The sequence below is a fragment of the Ptychodera flava genome, chromosome 21 (assembly GCF_041260155.1).
Source record: "Ptychodera flava strain L36383 chromosome 21, AS_Pfla_20210202, whole genome shotgun sequence".
NCBI classification, from domain to species: domain Eukaryota; kingdom Metazoa; phylum Hemichordata; class Enteropneusta; family Ptychoderidae; genus Ptychodera; species Ptychodera flava.
The window spans coordinates 4,038,653-4,059,599 of record NC_091948.1 but is presented as its reverse complement, the minus strand read 5'-3'; the positions used below and the strand labels follow the sequence as shown (position 1 = coordinate 4,059,599).

The window sequence follows — 20,947 nt, the reverse complement described above, 5'->3', positions numbered from 1 at the left end:
AATTCAAATGTAGAGAAAGGTCGTTAAATATACAGATTATACACACAGGATGACATCTCCAAATAACATAACAAATGTCAATTTGCTGACGTCATGTAGCTTGTCGCAAAGGAATTTTAACGTTCGAAGATCCGTCTATATACGCATTAATGGAGGCACCTAAAACTTCTGGCGGATTCTTTATGACCAGCTTCGAAACGTATCGCCAATCACACTTTTCACCTTCTTATTCACGTAACATACACTTTCCCAACCACATCCGTCAATATACGTATTTGGCAAGGAATGTATAATTATTAACAATTGCCGTTATTTTTGTCATCATCTATCCGTAGTTACCTAAATTTACCATTTTTTTCTGGTTAACTTTTCTACATCTCCGTACAAAGTTGTCAAGGCTGGCTTTAAAATGTCACAGTAGTTGTCACAGCCAAATGTTCGCTCAGACACAGTGACAGTCAACGTGATTGTATCACTGGCGACAAACAGGCGTAAGATGACGTCACCTTAATCCATAGAGACAGATGCGGATATTCGGATAATTTCATCAATTACAGTTGACATCTTAGGTAAGCATGCCACGATGTGGCCTAATTCTGTCTCGTCTAATTACTCATGCTGAATGCACAGAATTACGTCATAATTTCGAGCAAGAAGAAGACAAGACAAGTAATTAAGATCTTAATGCAAGACTTTTTACCCCCGGCGTGTCATAGTCGCTCATGGATACACTAGTTATTTCAAAATTTAGCATCTCCAAGATACTAGGTTTCCCACAAAGTTTTCAATGTGACCGATTATTTTGTTGTGGAAATAATCTTTTACGCAGCTTAGTTCTTTGAGGTATGAACCATTATATTTGCACTGTGAACTTTCTTTATTCATATGCAACTGCCAAATAATAATCATATAAATATATATCCTGTTATAATGGCGGGCATGCGATAATATCTACACGGTTTGTAATTACAACTTGCAATCACACAGGACATGTCAGAAATTACAGATGCATTTTTATCAACTTATCCACCCACAAATCATAAGGCTTGAGCGACAAAACCATTACTTTTAATATGTTGGGTAAACAGTTTCTCCGCGAAGGGAAAATCATTTCCCGTTTTAATTAGTTCAGGGTCAGAAGACCACGCGATATCTTTGTTTAATTTCAGAGGTCATTCATGTTCAGAAAATGTAATTTAATGAGAGATATTTATTAAATAAACCAAACCAAGTGCCGGGTATACCACACACACACACACACACACACACACACACACACGTCACGTGTATATATATATATATATATATATATATATATATATATATATATATATATATATATATATATATATATATATATATATGTATAACAAAATTAGTTCATGATGATATGTGTTACTTAAGTTTCATGCATCTTGCAACAGTCAGATAGCTCACAGGTCACTTTAGACAAAGTAGCTGCTTTGAGAACCTTTATGACATGGACATTGAAAGAAATTTAATATTAAATCCTAATTTTATCTGTCGAAAGATTGCAAGGTGCATGAGACTTTAGGATGAATTCACAAACACCTTTGGAGGGTAAAGGGTTCCCAAAAAGAGTTTTCAGATTTTTTCAAATGACCCCCTAACAAACTCACAGTGCATTTAAATTCCCCTTCTGACTTGCCAAATGTGACTAATATAGTGCTTCATCCAAAAATACTGATAATACATGGGAGTCTATTTGGCAAACTACTAATATTTTTGTCATAAAAAACAAGCTATGTTGGTAGATTTACATATGTTTGATAATTCCTGTAAATGCACTTTGCTTGAAGTGGCAGATAAAAAGTGAATAAGTGAACAAAAACTTAGATGTTTGGATTTCATCTATAACGTTGATTCACTATACATGGTAGTCTATGAGAAAACTATGAACAATTTTTTTCCAATATGAAACTAGCAATATATGTGCATTTGTAGAGATTTGATAAGTAATATACATGTACTTGATTAGCATAGGATGGTTACAAGTGCACATGTGTACAAGAAATTTGATTTAGAATTTAACCGAAAACTTTCATTCACTATACCTGGGAATCTATGACAATAAGCTTACTGAGAATAATTTTCCCTAATATAAAAATTGCAATATTTGTGCATATTTAGACATTAGATAATTGACACAACTGTAATTGATTAGAATAGGGTGGTTACAAGTGCATATGTGTACAAGAAATTTGATTTTGGAATTTCACTGAAATGTTGATTCACTATACAGTGGAGCCTATGAGAAAACTATGAATAATTTTTTTACAATACTAAACTAATTAAATCTGTGCTTTTATAAGTGTTAGACAATTGATACTCATGTACATGATTCAAATAGGATATTTGAAAATTCAGATGAGTACAACAAATATGATATTGGAATTTCACCCAAAATTATTAATTCACTTCTTATGTTAGTCTGCAGGTAAACTATTACATATTTTCCTAACAAAACTTGTTATATCTGTAATACGTCAGTATATATGCGTATATTTAAGTGTTGTTAAATTGACATTTAGGCTGTAATAAGTTTTTTGATAAACAATAATAATGCTCTCTGTACAGTTTGTACAATTACAAGCCAAACTATACATGAAGGTTAACATTACAGCTACTGTCAATTTTGTCAATTTCACATAAGAAATAGTTGGAAACAGGATGATTTCTCTCACCTATCAGGAAAACTTAACACAATTAACATATTTGTATAAAAGGGACATTAGGTGTACATTTTGGTCAATCAAGTATGTTTTGTTCTGCATGTATCGACTGCAGATTCTTGTCCTACTCCCAGCAGCATGCTTGAATAACAAAATTCTCTCTGACAAATACTTTGTATGTGCATGTGTACAGACCGTAATCATTGCTATTGATGACAAATGAATTCTAGTCTGGACTTGAATTCAATTTTGAACAATAACAATGGTGACTGTGGTACACATATGACTGTGCCGGACTTTTCATCATGCTTCAGGGAGTACAACATGAACCTTGCAATGGATAGTACATAAAATGAAACCACCCAAAAATTAGCCAAAAATGGTAGCTTAAATTCACAACCCAACATATATTGCACATCAATCAGAGACATTTTTGTTTTGAGTCCCCCCTTAAGTCCCCACATTCTTTCAAGTGCAGCCCTGACATACGTTTGATATTTTCAGGTCACCCGTAAATTCTCCCACCCCCTCCAGAGATGTTTGTACTTGTGAATGCAGCCTCAGTAACAAATATTGTTAATTTGTACTTGAAGTAATATTTCTTATTGTTTGTAACACTCTGCTTTCGGCATTAAGCACTGTAATTTTCCATGAGGACTTTTGCTATAATATGTATTTTATATATATATATATATATATATATATATATATATATATATATATATATATATATATATATTTATATATAAGTGTACAGATGTCTTTGTGAGATATACAGTACTCAATGCTAAAGAAGCAGAGCGTTATAAATAATAACACAAATTACTTCCTATATGTGTGTGTATATATATAGGCCTATATACATATATATATATATTTATATATATATATATAACATATATTAATGAACAACAAATTATGAACAACATATGAAATTGTACATAGTGTTATAACGCTTCTGGCATCGTGCATTTCTTTCTGTTTGGCGCGTAAACCACTTCACGATATCGAACTTGACAGACAGGCTCGTCGACTAAAAATAGACTGTGGTTGCTATTTATATCAATGTGTCCCGCCCACCTCTTTAAAATCTTAAAATAAGTGTCGCGACACCCTCGTTGTCAGCCGCAGCAATCGTTCAAGACTCACATAGGTGACATCGTCACCCTTTCACATTTTCCAAAAACCTATAATAATTTTACATGTAGGTTGAACATCGGTCCTGTTTTTCTGAAGTAGGCCCCTAATTCGAATTGTCGGAGATAACACAGTGACTAGACTCGTACTCTGAGAAATCGAACACTGGGCTTCAGTGCAGTGTATTCGCTCATTTGGGTCGGTTCAAACCATTACTACATTATGCCGGCTCATAAGAACAGCATATCACGATTACAGACATGGGTGATTTCGCGAAAAAAAACACTGCCACCACCATTCTGACGATGTTCGTATTTTTACATCAATATTTATACGGTTTCATCTGGATCGATCGATGAGGCGTACTTCGACAGGTGGAGCAAACGACAGCAACGGAAGTTCCCTTATTTACATAAACCCAAATATGGAAACACGGTTAAACAATTCAGTGACGTCATACTCAAATTAAGATATGACGATATCTGTGGCGCAATGATAAGAATTTCCATTCGATCAGAGCCATATGCTTTGTATCCTTTAGACTGAATCCGTACCGTATCACAAAAGGACAGAAATATTGTTAATCCAATGTGAGTAAAGCTTTTACAGGGTTAAACTACAGTTTTGTGACAAAATTCTACACAGTACAACACCAAGCAGTGTTGAGCCAGTAAATTCTTACAACTTGAATATAATGACGTCACGGGCACCGGGGCAACCTCTAAAATTTGCATATAGCCTTCCGCAGTCAGTGCTTTGACTGAATATAGGCCACGTGAAAAATCTATAAATTCAATTATTGTTAAACTTTGCGTAATCAAAATAAATCGTGTACTTTAAGTAATACGTTTTTTTCTCTTTATTTGGATAGTTTTTCTATAATTATTTATTGTTTTGACTGTTTTGAGCGACGGCGGAACGATTTTAGCAGAGGTTCCCTTGCACAACGTCAGGATTCTGGACATACCATCAAGGCTCAGGTCGGTGTTCCTGCCTAAAAATAGAACAGTGTCTACACCGTTTCTCATCTCAGCTGATCTGATCCCATTTTACTGGTCAGTAAAAATAGAAACTATAGTGTCTGTGTTCTACTCTTTGCACTGAATCAATTCCCGTACATGGCTGGAATTTTTAATGATTTTTTGTATTGGTGTTACCGTTGACTTTGGCGTGTGGTCACTCGTTGTGCAGTTTTGTTGATGTTCGTCTGTTTGGAGTGTTTGACTCGAAAAGAACGTTAGTTTCGACGTAGTCTGCACGTTTCGTTCCTTGCATTGTAGGCGATTTTACAGCGTTTTCTAGCCACCGTCAACTTTTCAGAGTGTGCTGTGATTTCTAAGGTTATGTTTACAATGCTCACTTTGCGTATGTCTCTTCTAACAAGGCACACAGCGGTGTTTGCGTGGTCAATCTGAACTCGTACTCAAACACTTCCGCCATCCTCCATCATCGAGAACTTGTGTTTCGTTCTGTTTTCCTGGTTGACAGTCAGCAAGAAGCGTGCAAGTTCGAAGCCTTGCCTGTCAGGATTCATAACATAACACTCGAGGATTTATTGGTAAGTTATTTGATGTTGTTTTGAATGATCAGGTAAACACGTGTTTGTCAGTGGAGGCGATTTACGCTGTTGTTTATTTGACGTGTGGTGCATGGCGAAATGCAGTGAAGCCAATTTCGCAACATGTCAGATATAACAGTAAGTGTGAAGTAACCTCTCGTGAGAGACGAGGTCTGCTGCTAGGCTATAAGTACAGACGTCATCACAGTTACTTAGCTCCAGATATGCGGCCAGTAATGGGGCTGTTCTGAACGTCTGCGAAAATCGTTGTCGTTATTCTGCCAGTGTTGATGCGTTTCCCTAACAGATAAGGAAGAAAACGAAAGCAATACCAGGACAGGTATGGTCGAACATCACAAATATGTGTGTGTGGGTAGATGCAGGGTTGAGTCATCGTGTAAAATTATTTGGGGATTTCCCAGTATTTACATGTGTCGCAACACCCTTTGCGGCCTTGCTTTTTTAGGACTTATTTCTTCTCTTCCGGTCCTCGATTTCATTTTTCCTGAAAAAACGTGTGGTTCGGCATTCGTGGGCGACATTTTGACCGATTTCCGCATCCACATACACCATTTCTGCCTAAGCAGTAGGCTAGCTGAGTGGCCCACTTTCACCAACGCCGTCATGTGACATTTTGTTTTCAGTACACCCCTTCGAAGGTCACCCTGATTTGGGCAGTATTTGGCGACTCAGAGGGGAACGTGCGCTCGATGTTATCTATTTTCTTTTAGATAAGGGTTTCATGAACACAGACAATACTTCCATGAAAGGGAAAGGTTACATAAGGATAGGGGAGTTTCATGGACAATGTTGTGACTGTAAGCTATTCATATGAAATAGAACTGGTTTGTTCACGATACAAATATTAAATTCGATGTAGGTTGATGTTGAAAATATATGTGTTGTCAGCGAGACACTTTTTCAATTACTTGTGAGTGCCACAGTATTTTATAATGTCCAAACCCCATCAATTAAATAAATTATCTATCAAATTAAGGCAAATTTAATGTGGATATGTGAATGGTGACCTGTGGCTGGCGATTACTAAAGTACTTCAGAGGGATGGAAGGCAAATTAAGTTCTTTTACTGTGGTAATTTCTGAATCTTAAAAAATTTCATTTTCACAGAGTTGATCAAAATGTGTTAGATATATCATAATATGTTTATCTATCAATAGGCTGTCGAATTAGGTGGAATTGATGTTTATCTAGATTGTCAAATGGCATATGTATTTTTGACTTTGCTGTCCACACATTGCATGAATTGTTTGTCACACAGACCTGGTTTGATCATATAAAAATTATGCCCATCAGAACGTGTTCCAAAAACTTCCGTACAACATTAGCATACTGGCATTGAAACTATCAACAAAACAGTATTGTTGCCGATATTTATTATAAATAACTACATGATGTTGTTATTTATTCATTTATGTATTCTTTCATAAATTTACTTAATGTGAAGTAAAATTGAACCTTTGTACTAGATAGTTCACCCAAGATTGTTTTACCAACATGATAGATTTATTAGGGGCGTGGATATGAGAAATGCTTTAGATATTAATTTATGATAGTTTGACACTTGCACATGGTATCATTTCAAAATTTTTCTTCATAAATTTCCCTAGGGAGATTGGAATATTGGGAAATGCAATGTAGCGTCATCTTTGAATCCTCAACCACAAATCAGAATAGAACATAATAATTTTAAATAGGAAGAGGTGATATGGCACTTGACTTGGGTCTGGTGTGTCTCAGGACTTGTATCAGTTTCTCACTGCAACACTGAAACAGTTCCCTATGTCAGCCAGGAAGTGTTTAGACATGAGTCACACACGTACTTCAACTCATAGAGAATATTCTATCCTTTTACATACATCCATCCAAACAAAAAGCATACACACACCCATATAGGTATAGGAAAGAAGTCAGGAAGTGTGGTAACTATGCCAGAAGTAAGATAAAAATGTTAACCATGGGGATTTTATGAACATGCCTTTCAGTATTGTCTCCAAGTATTACTACTAGAAACGCAAACAGAAAAAAGAAAAATTACAATATAATTGCTTTCTGTGGATTTTTTGGAGTCTAGAAAAGCAAGGTAAAAGATAAAATTAATCTAATCTATCACCATAAATTTTCACAATAGTGATACTCATAATTGGTTAAATTAGCTTTACTTTGCTTGTCAACAAATACATGTTTTTGTGTTCTACGAATGGTAAAATTATTATAAGGTCCCTTGTGAATGGTTTCAAATGAACGTTATTTGAAAATTCAATGATGTCTATGGTCTGATGCTGTGGGCTACATAGCTTATTTCCCTCTTCCTAAAGATGCTGATTCAGTTTCATCACCGCCATGATTGGCATATTAAAAGTATTATTTCAGTGTTCTCATATGCTTGTGACTGAAGAAGGGTCATAGTGGGTATTTGCTATGAAAAATTATTTTAGTGTCAGAGATTAATGATAATTCTGGTTTGAAATAAATGCTATTCGGTTATTTTTGGACTCAAGGGTCATGTACGGCACAGTGGAGTGTGTGTTATCACTGGCAGTGCAAGGTAATAAAATACGCTTTGATGGTACTGTGTGAGAATTCCAGTCCAGTTCAGCTGGTCAACCCATCATGTGATGCATGTTTACATGGGATTTATCCCCGTTACAGCATCTTTTTATGGTTTTTTGGAATATGCATATTTCTTATGGCTCAGCTGACCTGCTGTTTATAGTTTGGTTCCAGAACATACTCATCTTAAAGTAACCACTGTGATGTCAAGTACAGCCACAAGGGTGATATTATTTTGCAGAAATTTGCTCATCCGCTTGTTAGTCAAACTACACTCACAACATTCACAACATGAAACAAGTGGGTACTACTACTACTGTGTTGCCAGGAGATCAACGACCATGACGTGGATGTTACACTGTCAACATTAACCGTCATCAAGCAGCAATTATTATCAAATTATAACCATAATTTACTACTGCTGTCATTTTTGTTTTATAATGAACATGAGGATCTGACGCCAATGTTCTGCAATACAAATAGCTTTTCACTCTCCATGAATGTTTTGTAACAGCAAAAAATTTAAATTAAATGTAACATTAGGTTTTACTTGACTATTACTCACTTTGTACACAACTGTAAAAATTCTGTTTTCTCACATCACCCAGGATAATGTAAATAAGTACATATCTTGAATGTCTTTCATCTCAAACGTTCATGAGTTGCTTTGTTCTAATCCTTGGAATCGCAAAGTCATTTCTGTCAGCTTTATGAATGATAACATAGTCAATTTTTTTTCAGATCTAAGCATTTGTTTTCCAGATTTTTCTCAAAATTTTGATGAAAAACCTTAGAAAAATGTGTTAAAATTGGTAAAATGTTGTACTAAAATTTTGGTGGGAAAATTATAGCATTCAAAAAGGCTAATCTCTTTGTTTCTTTACAAACAATATTGAAGTTGATTTGTGAAGATGTGTGTCAAAATAATCTACAATTTGTCAGTATTTTGAGTTGTCAGCATGTCTTTGAGCAGAAATTCCTCCTACTCATTGACATGAAGAGGAGGCATTTCAATTTACATGTACAACAACACAACAATATAAGAATGCCAAAACAAAACAGTCACAATTATGTGGTTTATGTTCCCCTTTCATGGTGTTCGGTGCTACAGGAAAGCTTTTACATATGATGTCACATTGTAAGAAAGTTATAGCAGTCATGGAGTCTACAGATCACTGAATTGCTGCTCATTGCAGTCAGTTCCTGATATTATCAGTAAATCTTGTTGTTGATGCTTTTTAGATTATATGGGCACTTACCCAGAGCAATTTTTCAAGTACAAGGCCAACGCAAAGTTCCCTCACAATTGCTAGTACCATGTTCACATTTACCAGTAGTACGCTAATATTTCTGTCTATGTATAGTATGTGTATCGATCTTAAAGATATTTACAGATTGGCTTTGACTGGAGGTACTTGTTGTGATGTGCAGCTTCATGTAACATCTCATTTAATTAATTGAATTTGCATGAGAAATTAATGAGTTGTAGGTTTGGCGAGACAAGGTAGGCACTTATTAAACAGCGTTTTTGAAAATGAGTGGGATAGTAATTAGCCAGACTTTGGAAATGGCTTGGAAAATGTATTGAGCATATAATCATAATACGCTAGACATTTGAATTGGCATGAAAGATGCAGTGCATGTTGTGTATCTGTATACTAGAGAAATGGTACAGAGGTATCACATTTATCAAAGTCTCATATTTGAAATCAACCATATGATTTTGCCATCTCCTTATTGCAAATGCTTTTGTGTGTATCATGGATATTGCTTTTTTGATCTCATTTTACCATGCTATGATCGTGAATTTACAAGTGAAATACCACTTACTGTGTACATTAACAAAACAATTTTACTGTCATTCTTTTTAGTGATGACAATCCCTCTTGCAATATGTACATGTAGTATTGTAATGATACCATACAATACAAACTCACCCATGTTTGAGTATAGCTTTATTGTAGTGTTCACTGGTATATGGGAAGATCTATCATACCGCGGTGAAAATGATTGAAGAGTATCATCAAATGCAATGCTAATGTTTTAGAGAATATTAATTTTGTCAGGGCTGGTTCTAATTGCACAGTCTCCATTAGGGATCAATATTGTACATATTTCATCAAGGGCAGTCTTTTCTTTACAAGATTTGTAGCTGATACCTGCCTGCAATGTGGTTTACTCTATTGAACAATGCAGTAAACAGTTGAATTCATTGGGTCATGAAGGGGTTACTCTTGGAAAAACAGTATGGATTGTCCATAATCATTTTAAACCCACCAATTTGTTTGTAATTTGATAAGGTGTGAAAACAGAACACCTGTGATCAGTGTCCTTGTCTCAAAACCTCTACACTCCATAATAGCAGCCGTGTGAGAAAACTGCAATATTCTTCAAATTGCCTCATCATATTGATTAATATCAAAGCACTTTTGCCCCAGTGTCAAGCAGTGAAGTCAACCTCCCTGATTGAAGGACTGTCAAGGCCTTGGATCAAAAGAGCTGTATTTGGAGCGATCTTCTGTGGTGTAGGCCCCTCTGAACATAATGTGTAACGCCAGTGCTAATGGCTAAAGCTCTGCTGAATTTTAATAATTTTGGCGTAACAACTATTGTTTTACACATTATTAAGGCAGTTGACATCCAGTATGTGACTACCGTTAAAATAAACCTGTTTAATTTCTGTTTGAGATGATTGTACCTGATTGTTGTCTCATCATAATGTCAGTGTATATTGCTGTGGACTCTATTACGTTGTGTTGGCAGCGAGTCAAGATTGATAATGCCTGATGACAATCTCCCCTCAGTGAAATCTCACTTCCTTCCCTTTGGATTTCAGTTCAAAAAATCTCAACTTTGATCACAAATCTGCCGGAATTACGAGATATTGTTAAAAGACTGAGGTAAGTACAGTGTCATGCAGAAGCAAAGATCAACGAAACCTCGCCAAATGACAACACTGTAGTTCGAGCAGATAGGGAAAATTGTAATGGGACATTCATGATTGTACACCCATCCAACAATACCTTTGTAGAACAATAGAGCGAAACGGAACTACGTAGTAGTATTGTCGGTGAAAAGGTTACAGGCAGCATCTCCCTCTGGATAGACTGAATACGTGCACAACTGAACTTCTAAAACCACTATTTTATTTGACCGGCTATCATTGGTGACAACTACGAGAGAACCTGACTCTTGCCAAATTAAATATATAGTTTTGGTCAACTATTAATCAGAACATTAGCCTAACCAAGATGTATACAGAGTGTAATAACCAGGGGTGAGTAAGTTAAGGGTTAGCGCACACTATGACAGACTCGGACGGCTTCAGAGGCAGCGCGTGTCGCCCAAGTTATACAGTTTAGTCTGAGAACAAAGTACTGTCACTCCAGTCTGAGAGTGACTGCATTCATCTGGTGCCATCGTACACAAATAAGTGAAATCTTAAAAATAAAACCTGTCTCCTGTGTTGGACTCGGCTTGATTCAGTGGAATGCCACTCAGGCTTGACAGAAGGTATTAACATGACAAGCCCTTGTTTGACATCTGTTCAAAATTTATACCGCTGCGCAAATTGCCCGGTAAATACGCATATGGTAATGTAATATTCAATACTTGTACAAAGGGTGGAAAATGTAGTTTTCCCGTTAGAGGAAGCAGTTTAGTGAAATACATCAATTACCTTGCAATTAGCAATTACATTTGCAGTAAAGTATGATTGATATGTTATAAATGTCTGTATGTGACCCAGCACATGCTCAGTGGGTGTAATTGTTCTAATACAGTGCCTTGGTCAATGAAATTTTGTTAAGGTTACTGCTGTGTGCTGAGAGAAGTCATATACCTTACAGAGTTGTGTTATTACCTTCCTGTTTTCCAAAGGGCATTGGATTGTTTTGTGTGACATCATAAGAAATGGCCAAATGAGAATGTCAAATGCAAAGCTTCCGAGTATATTGGGCACTGTTTGTTTTGTGTGATCAGGCATAAGAAATACAATCTAACCAAATGAGAATGTCAAAGGCAGCTCTAGTGCATATAAAAACCAACCAGTGGTTCTGTAATTGTAATTTGTCATCATTCAGACTCTATGAATTGTCAGGATCTTGTGATCGTGTTTACAACCGGTGATGGGTGAAGTAGACCAAACAGGGGAAAAGCCCCTAAATAAGCGTTGAACTCGTGACATACTGATGTGTAGGTTGATGATGTGTGCGACTGTAAATAGAAATTTTCTTGCACATGCGGGGCACTGGCTGAGATCCAGTTTCTTTTGGGGTCATGTGCTCTGTTGGGACAGAAATACTTATTTTTAAGTGACATGTCACCACACCCTGTCCCTCTTGCTGAAAGTTATGAGCTCGGTTTAAGGGCAGCTGAAATAAAAATAAAGACACTGCAAATTTCGCAATAGGAGCAATAGGAGTGTCGGCACATGGTCGTATCTTGTAAATGTTATAAGCAGTACTAAAGTGTTTATGAAATGCGATCTTTTCTGTTGGTGACTTGTGACTCCTCGGCCGCATCCCAATGCATGTGGCTTTTAGGAGAAGACCAGATGTGAGTGCATGCAGTGTCATGTAAGTGAATGAACATGTGTTCTTCAGTCTTGTCCAATGGCAAGTCCTGTTTCAGACATGGTAAACAGATCGACCAATCGCGGCGTGAGTTTCATTCAAGTGGCTCATTCAAACTCCCCATGTAATGATCACTTTGTAAATGGCCATGTAAGAAAGCGTAGATTTACTCTGAACTCTGACAGTGGTTCATGAATCACAGAGAGTTTCATTGAGTGAATGGGAGGTGGTTGCTATCTGGTGGGTGCTTAGTTATTTCATCAGTTGTGTCTGGGAAGTGATGATTCAAGCCTCAGTTGGGCATGTAGCTTTCACAGCGTGACTTGGACATCATTCTGGCAACTGGACATTTTATTATTTTGGGAAATATCTCACCATCATCAGTGGTACCATCTGCTGGTATGTCATAACAAATTTTTTAACATTTATTTTTTTCATACTCCTAGTATATCAGCAAAATAATTTATTTCAAGCTCAAAGCTTCGAGATTTGAGAAAGTTTATGTTTTCATAAAATTTAGGCAGTTCATCCTAAGCAAGCACCCACAAGTAAATCCAACCTGTATAAGGTGAATACGAAAAAAACACAATATTGTCATTTACTGTGCATTGCATAATTTGTATGTGAGAGTAATGACAATCCTGGATTTTACCGATTTATTGAACCAGGGATATTTCAATTTCATGTGTTAGTCATCTCAGTTCAACTTTGACTTTACTGCTGATATTTTTATGGTCGTTTACCGGGCAGATTTTTTGATCAGGCCAAGGTATCCAGGTAAATCTGTTTTCATTATTTCACTTGTATCACGTAGTTGCCTTTGGACTTTGTAACCTTTCATCAACAACAACAGCATGACTGCGGTAAGAGCACAGATGTGTCATAGCACCAAAAAACAAAAACAGCTGAAGTAGGGCACTGAAATGCTTAATGTAATCCATTACCTTTTTGAAAGACCTTTGCTCTTGAATTAGGCTGCGTATTTTTTAAAGGCCCATATGGAGGTTTGTTGTGCATAACATATGTAATGGCTCCAGGAAGTCCAGAGTCCTGAGTAGGTGCACTTATTGTTTTATATTGTTTGTCTGTTATTTTTCATGTTTGTGTACAAGACCTTTCTTTTCCAAGACAACAGAATGTTTGACCTCAGTTGTGATTAGTTAAACAGCATCTGCTGCCAACAGCTTGCCTGGACTTGCACATGTTCTGGGCACTGCCTGTCAGGCAAAGGTGCTTCTGTCACGCTGAAGAGATAACTCACTGAGCCTTAGATAAACCCCATGACAAATGACATTTAAACAAAGGTAGGCCGGGGATAAGGTGACCTGCGACCGACACTGGCAGATAGATATTCCAAGCTTGCTGTTTAAGGTTTATATCTGCACAGAATATATAATCTTCCAGTTCACAAGGTGCCGGGTCTGATTACTTTCCGGACCACAGCAGAGGATAAATGTAGCTGTGGGGGTGAAGTGCCTCTGAGGCATATGGCAGGCACTCTGTGCCTTGCGACCATATGGACAGAGCGCACATCCTGTACCTGCAGAAACCTAGCAGGCAGTCCATATCAGGTTGAGCTTTCCTGTTTCTGTAACGGAAAGAGTGTCAGAATTCTCGTTTGTAAAACATTTTCTAATTCCTTTTTCTTCTTTCATTCACCAAGTCAGTGAATATTATTAAATCTTTACTCTTCCTGAGTTCGTGGTCGAAAGAGAGAGTTTGAGCCACAGGCAGTATTGTTGAATAGGTGATAAATTTGTGAAGATTAATGATTTGTATATCAGGAAGATAAAACGCAAAGGACAACCATGACACATAGAGGATAGGGGTTCACTCACTAATCACCTTGTGCATCTTGCTGAATGTCAGAATCCAAATAGTGTTTGCCGGGAAATACGAATTAAAAAACTTGGATAGTGTTGTAATACTTATCAACTCACTTCATCTTCTGGGTGAAGACCTGGTTGGGTTAAACATTACCAACATTTTCTTTTTTAACTGTGTACATGTATGTATCCCATGGAAGATAAAAACTTCGCTTCATTGATGCACATAGACGTTGATAACATTTTTCAAAATGATCTTCAACATCTGTTAGATCCATACCACAGACACTTACTTTACTGGTGACATATTTTTCTACAGAATTAATGAAGCAATTTATGTTTAAAAAAAATAAATTTGAATATGTGCATTTTTAAAATGTTTTTGGTATGTAGATTAAGTAGGACAATTCCATTGCAGTGTAATTGTAGGTTGACGTTTGATGTCTCATAGTGTTTATCACAAGAAGACACTGATAAAAAATTTTACTGATTGTAGCTGTTAATCAGAGGTGCATATATGCATGACTAAGGGATGCTTTCACCTTAAAGCAGATGTCATCCCAAGCCTCTTACTATCATGTAGCATCTTTATCAGTGGTGTAGCTTGGATACAGGTATTTCTTGCAATGAGGTAGTTTAGTGACGTTTGTTGTCACAGATCAGCAAGATGAATGTGTCGTTTAAGAGGAAGCAAGGCTACTCCACAGAGGCTTGGGTTTTGGATATTGAAGGTATTTACTCATCCTCTGGACTATGATGGTGCATTTCTCCCCCCAAGGAGTTATGCTTTCAGTTGCGTACCTTCCCTAACATTTCTGAGGACAGTCTCAGTTTCTTTATGTTCATAAATAATACATTTTATGAACTTCGCAATTGCAGAAAGATAAGCAGGTCGACCAAGGAAGGAATAATGAATGTGCTAGTGTATATGAAAGTAAAGAAAATGACATTTTAAATCAATCAAAACAGGATTTAAAGTTTCCACCAAATGATACAACCATGACAGTCTCTTCATATTTGCTGAAAGATTTTATTTACCAATTGTATTTATACTGTTTATATCGTTTGTCAAAGGATTCAGTTATTTTGTTGCATTGTTCATGAGTGCATGATATTGTTTGAGCGCAGGAGAGTGTCCTCTCTTTTGCTCTGCAGGTTCCCTTTGCTTTTATGTATCAGCAAAACAAAGACAACCCCCAGGGGTTGTTGTGAATCTTGAATAATGGGGACAAGGTTTTCTGTGATCTTTTGATGATGAGTTTTTCACTCATAGCCAAATTGTTGTGGATAGGTCACAGTAGACTTCAGAAAAGAAGAATGACACACATGTACTAGTATATGGTTAGTGTTTTAGATAACATATTTGAAAGTTTTCAATGATCTTTATAAGATTACCTGGCTACAAACTTCACAACAGGTCAGCAGGGCTCATTGCTCTCCTGTATCAGGTCGTCCTCCTTTATGTGCCATTGTGGTCATTTGCAGTGCACCTGACCATGAGACCACTGAGTGGCAGCCTTCAACTTAGTACCAATGAATCCGGGTATTGTCTATCTGTGTAAATCATTGTTAACAGTGTGCCTATTTGCAATGCCCTCAGTGAAGGCTTTACTGTTTGAGTTCAAACAAAATCTCTGTGTGGATGTGGAAAATGCCGGTAGCTGTGTAACAATGATGACTGGACTCCCGTATGGATGGCTCAAACATGATTTGCATCTGTTTCGATCTAGCCAGTGAAAGTGAATAGGATATGGGATATATATCAATGAAAATGTCAGTTTTGTGAGATTTGCTTGTTGGTTTTTCAGCTCTGTGGTTGTGCATATTGTCTAATGTACATCAAGCATTGGTGCATTCATGAAATCATTACTGAAAAGATTTATTATACTTGGTCATACAATTTAGGTAGGCAGACTTCCCTTCATGAACTCTGCTGGTCAAGATTGTCATGCAGGGGGAAATGAACTGTAGGTCTGTATTTTTTGTGTGGAAGAAACTGTTCCCTTTGGTATTACTCTGACTCATATTCCTGAAATATCCAGTATTCTCTTCCAAGTGAAGTATGGGGAAAGATACGTTTGTCTTCTAACGATTTACCCATACCTGCTCTTGAAGATATTTTGTGAATTTACAGGTAGGATGTATATGTACACTTACCATTCCAGTCTGTGGTCACAGAGGTCATTCTTTGCCCTGAGTGATATCCTGAAATCCAATTCTAACTGATGTTAAAAGTGAGGAAGTTAGCTTGCAACCTTATTAGAAGTACACCACAAAAGCAATTTGTGTGCATGGAGGGCAAGTAGCGTAGCATAAATCATGACCTGGTTTCAGTCGTAACCTCCAAGACTTTCATGGTTTGTTCACTGCCAAGTACATGTACACTTGTGGCTTAAAACTTCACTCGAGAGTATGCTGAGGGTGTAATGTTAACACCAGATTCACTTTTGTAATTTTTACCTAAAATTTCTAATTTCTAATGTATGTACTACATGTATATTGTCCAAGGTAGACAGTGGTGTGGGAATAAACATTTTCAGAAAGAATTATTTCCTCATATCCATAAAACTTGTGTAGAGTGTGAATTGTTTGACTAAAAAAATGTATCTCATTAACTTTGGAAAAATAAATTCAAATTTTCGCTGTTTTGATTTGGCATCTAACAGTATGTACATGTACAACTTAAAGATACAGGTATTCCTTACAAGTCCTTAGCACCAGGCAGTTTTTTGTGAAGTATAAAATTTTCTTCTGAAATAGTGTTCTCAATAATAATATGCCTAGTGTGTAATTAAATATAAATGTTATAGAGTGCATTTTTGTTCAAAGCTGCAAGTCTGCGCCCATCTCTGTTGTACGTTGTATGGGGGAGTTATCGAGACGAAGCATTTGGGTGACAAGCTGTTCATGCTCGCTTTCATTTACATTTTGAGTCAGCATTACCATCCTCAGATGTGCATGTGAAAATGATGAAAAATGAACAATTATCGATATCATTTTAGTGTCAATGATATTATCAGTGATACATCCAAAGTACAAAAACATAAGAAAACATCGTGATTTCAATGTTACATATTTTTTGGTTTGCGTGTCTCTGTGTCCTTAAAGTCCCCAGAGATTTCTTTAGCTCCGTATTTTGCTTCCCATACTTATAGTTTTGATAGTGGCCATGCCTTTAACATCATGAGTTCCCATCTCTTGTGTCAGTACACAGGTTCAAACACTGTGTATCCTTGGTGTATATTTTAAATTTTAGTCCTAATCCAAGGTTTGGTTTGTGAATGAGTATGTCAGAGACTGCTGTTCGACAAAACAGTCACCAGGCTGACTTCTTGCTTGCAACAGATGGTTGACTATACTCTCTGAATGTAGAGTCAGGAAGGCGGTAAAGGAAAAAAATATCATACGGAAGAGCAGTTTAGCAATTGAAATGAATAAATATTTGCCACTAAAAAAAATCTGTGGTGGTGTTTAGACAAAGATAAAAGCTTTGAATAGTAGAGTGCTGTGTTGACATTTACAGAAAAAGACAAAACAATGAAATGGTTGTGCTATAACAGTAATAGATGTGTACATAATGAATCAGTTCAACACAACATTAATAGAGATTTCTATATTTTCAATTAATGTCTGGATATTCGCTCACAGACATGTTCAGACTGGTAAGTAGTGTTTGTTCCTCCTCTAATTTTGAATGAAAACACACAAAACTTTAGGAAACCGTCAGTTAAATTCAGGTTAATCTGTTTCATGAAAGCCTATTGTCTTTGAGTGGCGTTTTGTCCTGTGTTATTTTATTGGCCTAGTCATTGTAGAGTTGTGCCAGTTAGGGCACATACAGACATGTTGATTATGAGTAGATTACACTGTACTTTTGGTCACATCAGCTTTTTGAGTGGCAATAATATATACCTCTTAGTTACAACTAATGTAAGAAAGGTTCATAAAACTAGTTTTATGAAACTTTTCTCACATGGGTGGTAAAATTCTTTGTGTAGAGTTGCGTGATTTAACTCGCGGAAATTATGAGAGAGGGGAGAGGCTGGTGAGTTTATTGATTTATAACAATGTCACTCTGGTACGTTTCTTCAAAATAAATCAATAGTTCAGTGGTGGTGTTTTCATAATATCCAATATAAAATTTTTCATAGCCACGGCAGTTTGGTTTAAATGTATACTGACATGGAAATGAATTATGTATTAGCAATGTTGTTTGCTCACTGGATGTTTCCTATAAAATCCCAATGTTTAAAATCTGGTCTGAAATTCATTTGAGCATATTATTATTAATCCATGATAATAAATCTTTTTTTAGTCATCAGGGTAATTAGAGTAAAAACTGGGATATAGATGTCGGTTAATATCTTTTGGTCTTTGTTGAATTTGTTTAAAATTGGAATAGTCAAACTAGTTTTCTTCGTTGAACACCCCCAAAAATATATGTTACGAATTCAAGCTCTGAACTTTCAATATTGTGACAAAAAGTGGAATAAAAACTCTTTGGGATCTAATGCATAACATGGTAAATCCAATAAAAAAAACATCAGAAAAACAAATTCATGGAATATTACTTTTGGAAAAGCAAATTCATCGAATATTACTTACTAGACTTCATACTTTCATTTAAATTTAAGCTGGCAGTCGGCAACTGTAACCCTGACAAGTAAGAGGATTAGTATTTCAGCAGCATCATAATGACGGGAATTTATTTTCTGTGCATTTCACAAAAAATTCTCCTGTAAGATTTTATTAGTTCAACATTTATGTGAACATTGAAACTACGATCTTAAGAAGAAAAGATGTGAATAGGAAAGATTTCAAACGTGTATTGCCAATTTCAGGACCACATTAATTGAAGTATCACAAGACCATGGATGGTGACTCATTATTCAAACCTCTTGTGTTGTTTCTGTGCAAGTTAATAGTTATCAAAGAAAAGTGATAATAATGATGTGTTGTCTACTTTAAGTTCTGTAACCATGGCATTAAAAAGGTATAATGTTTTTCTCCATGAATCACATGCTTATTCCCTAGCATAGTGGATGATACATTTGGCCTGCTACGACATACAAGATACCCTAAAACGTAACTTCACAAATACAGTAATTGGTATATAGGGTGAAATAGTATCTAAAGCTTCAATAATCATGTGATTTTTACCCTCAACCATGCAAATATGTCAGTGGTTTTGAGCCTTGTGAAGTTTTCTTGGTCATCATTTGCTTGCTGATGCAATGGTTATCTATCTTCCCGCTTGATGTCAAGTCCATAGTGTAACTGTGTTGTTTATTTCCCCAAGGGATAAATCAATTTGGTGTTTGCTTACTTTGAACTTGAAGACATGTTTATTTTATACTTGATGTCTATTTGGGAAGGTGACAAATGATTGTTGTTCATGATTTTTATAAGAATCAGTAATCTGCACATTTTGTGATACATTTATATATGTCACAGTGTGGTGTGGTGTTCATCAGATCCCTGCAGTTGTTTTTGGTTGGTAGTATCATAATCATTGCAAACTCATATCATTTAACAACACTACATGTTTGTCTTTTCGTTTATTTATTTACTTTTCTTGGCTGTAAGTTGTTTGATTTCGTGAAAAATAAATACATTGTAAAGTAGTTTCTACAGAATTTATTTATTGAACTTGAAACATCAGTTTGGAACAACATACTTCACAATGATCGTGGCTTTGGAGAGGAGTGAAGAAGTGGCTCTCTCTTAAGCTGAGATACCTACTTGTACAGGCTACAGCCATGCTAGGATTTACCATCCCTTGATTGTGAAACCATAACACTGATCAATATATCTGATTTAGTTCTAATTAATATAAATTTAGTTGCTTTCGCTGCGCTATTGTTAGGTGCCATTTCAGAAATTCTTGTACCATAATTTTTGAAAGTATGGTAAAAATATTTTTGACTGGTATTTTTAGTTATTTTTAATGAAGAGAACCGTGATTTCATTTGAAATTAGTCTCATGGCATTTGCTGCTTCCGTCCTCCAGGGCATATAAAAAACTGTGATCCTCCGGTAATATCAGCATGATTGTGAACACATAACAAAAAATAGAGAAATTAATGATTAAAGTTATAATGAGACTGTCCCTTGGGAATGCCTAACGGCATCTGCCTCAAGGTTGTTTCGTTATCTTAGTTGTAGTAGTGTAGCAGCAAGTAAGATGTACATGTCTGTAAAATTAGGTCTGACCAGTTCGGCATTCCAGTCATGCATCTATAACCATCTATAACCAGCATTTCAATATCAGTTACATGCATACATTTGCATCTGAGAAAATTCAAAATTTTTCAAAAAGTGAAGGAATACGTACAATCAGCATCACTCTGCGAAGCAGATGCTTTGAAAAGTTCAGCATTTTGATTGAAAGTATCAACAAGTTTGGATATGTGACGGTAGTGCAGAACAAACAAACAACCTAGATGCAAAAATTTTCTTCCACTTTGTCAGGAAGAAACATTTTCTGAAGTGTCAATCTGCCAAACAAGCTAAGTTGACATGATTTGAAGAACATGATTTTGCATATTTTGAAAGATAAACTACACCATACCATCTCAAACTGTTTAC

General features: G+C 36.1%; 1 protein-coding gene across 6 annotated transcripts in view; it reads left to right on the top strand.

The window, feature by feature from the left end:
- The first annotated feature begins 4,768 nt into the window (after window positions 1-4,768).
- Window positions 4,769-20,947, top strand: part of LOC139121141 (myocyte-specific enhancer factor 2C-like) — a 91,262-nt gene continuing 75,083 nt past the window's right edge. For 2 of the 6 annotated variants that reach the window (XM_070685803.1, XM_070685795.1), the window contains exons 1-2: window positions 4,769-4,885; window positions 5,215-5,388. The gene's annotated coding sequence lies outside the window, so the exon portion shown is untranslated. Of the gene's footprint in view, window positions 4,886-5,214; window positions 5,389-5,571; window positions 5,729-12,713; window positions 12,933-20,947 lie in introns of those variants that run through there. The other 4 variants (XM_070685804.1, XM_070685796.1, XM_070685805.1 and 1 more) reach the window with 4 other exon arrangements.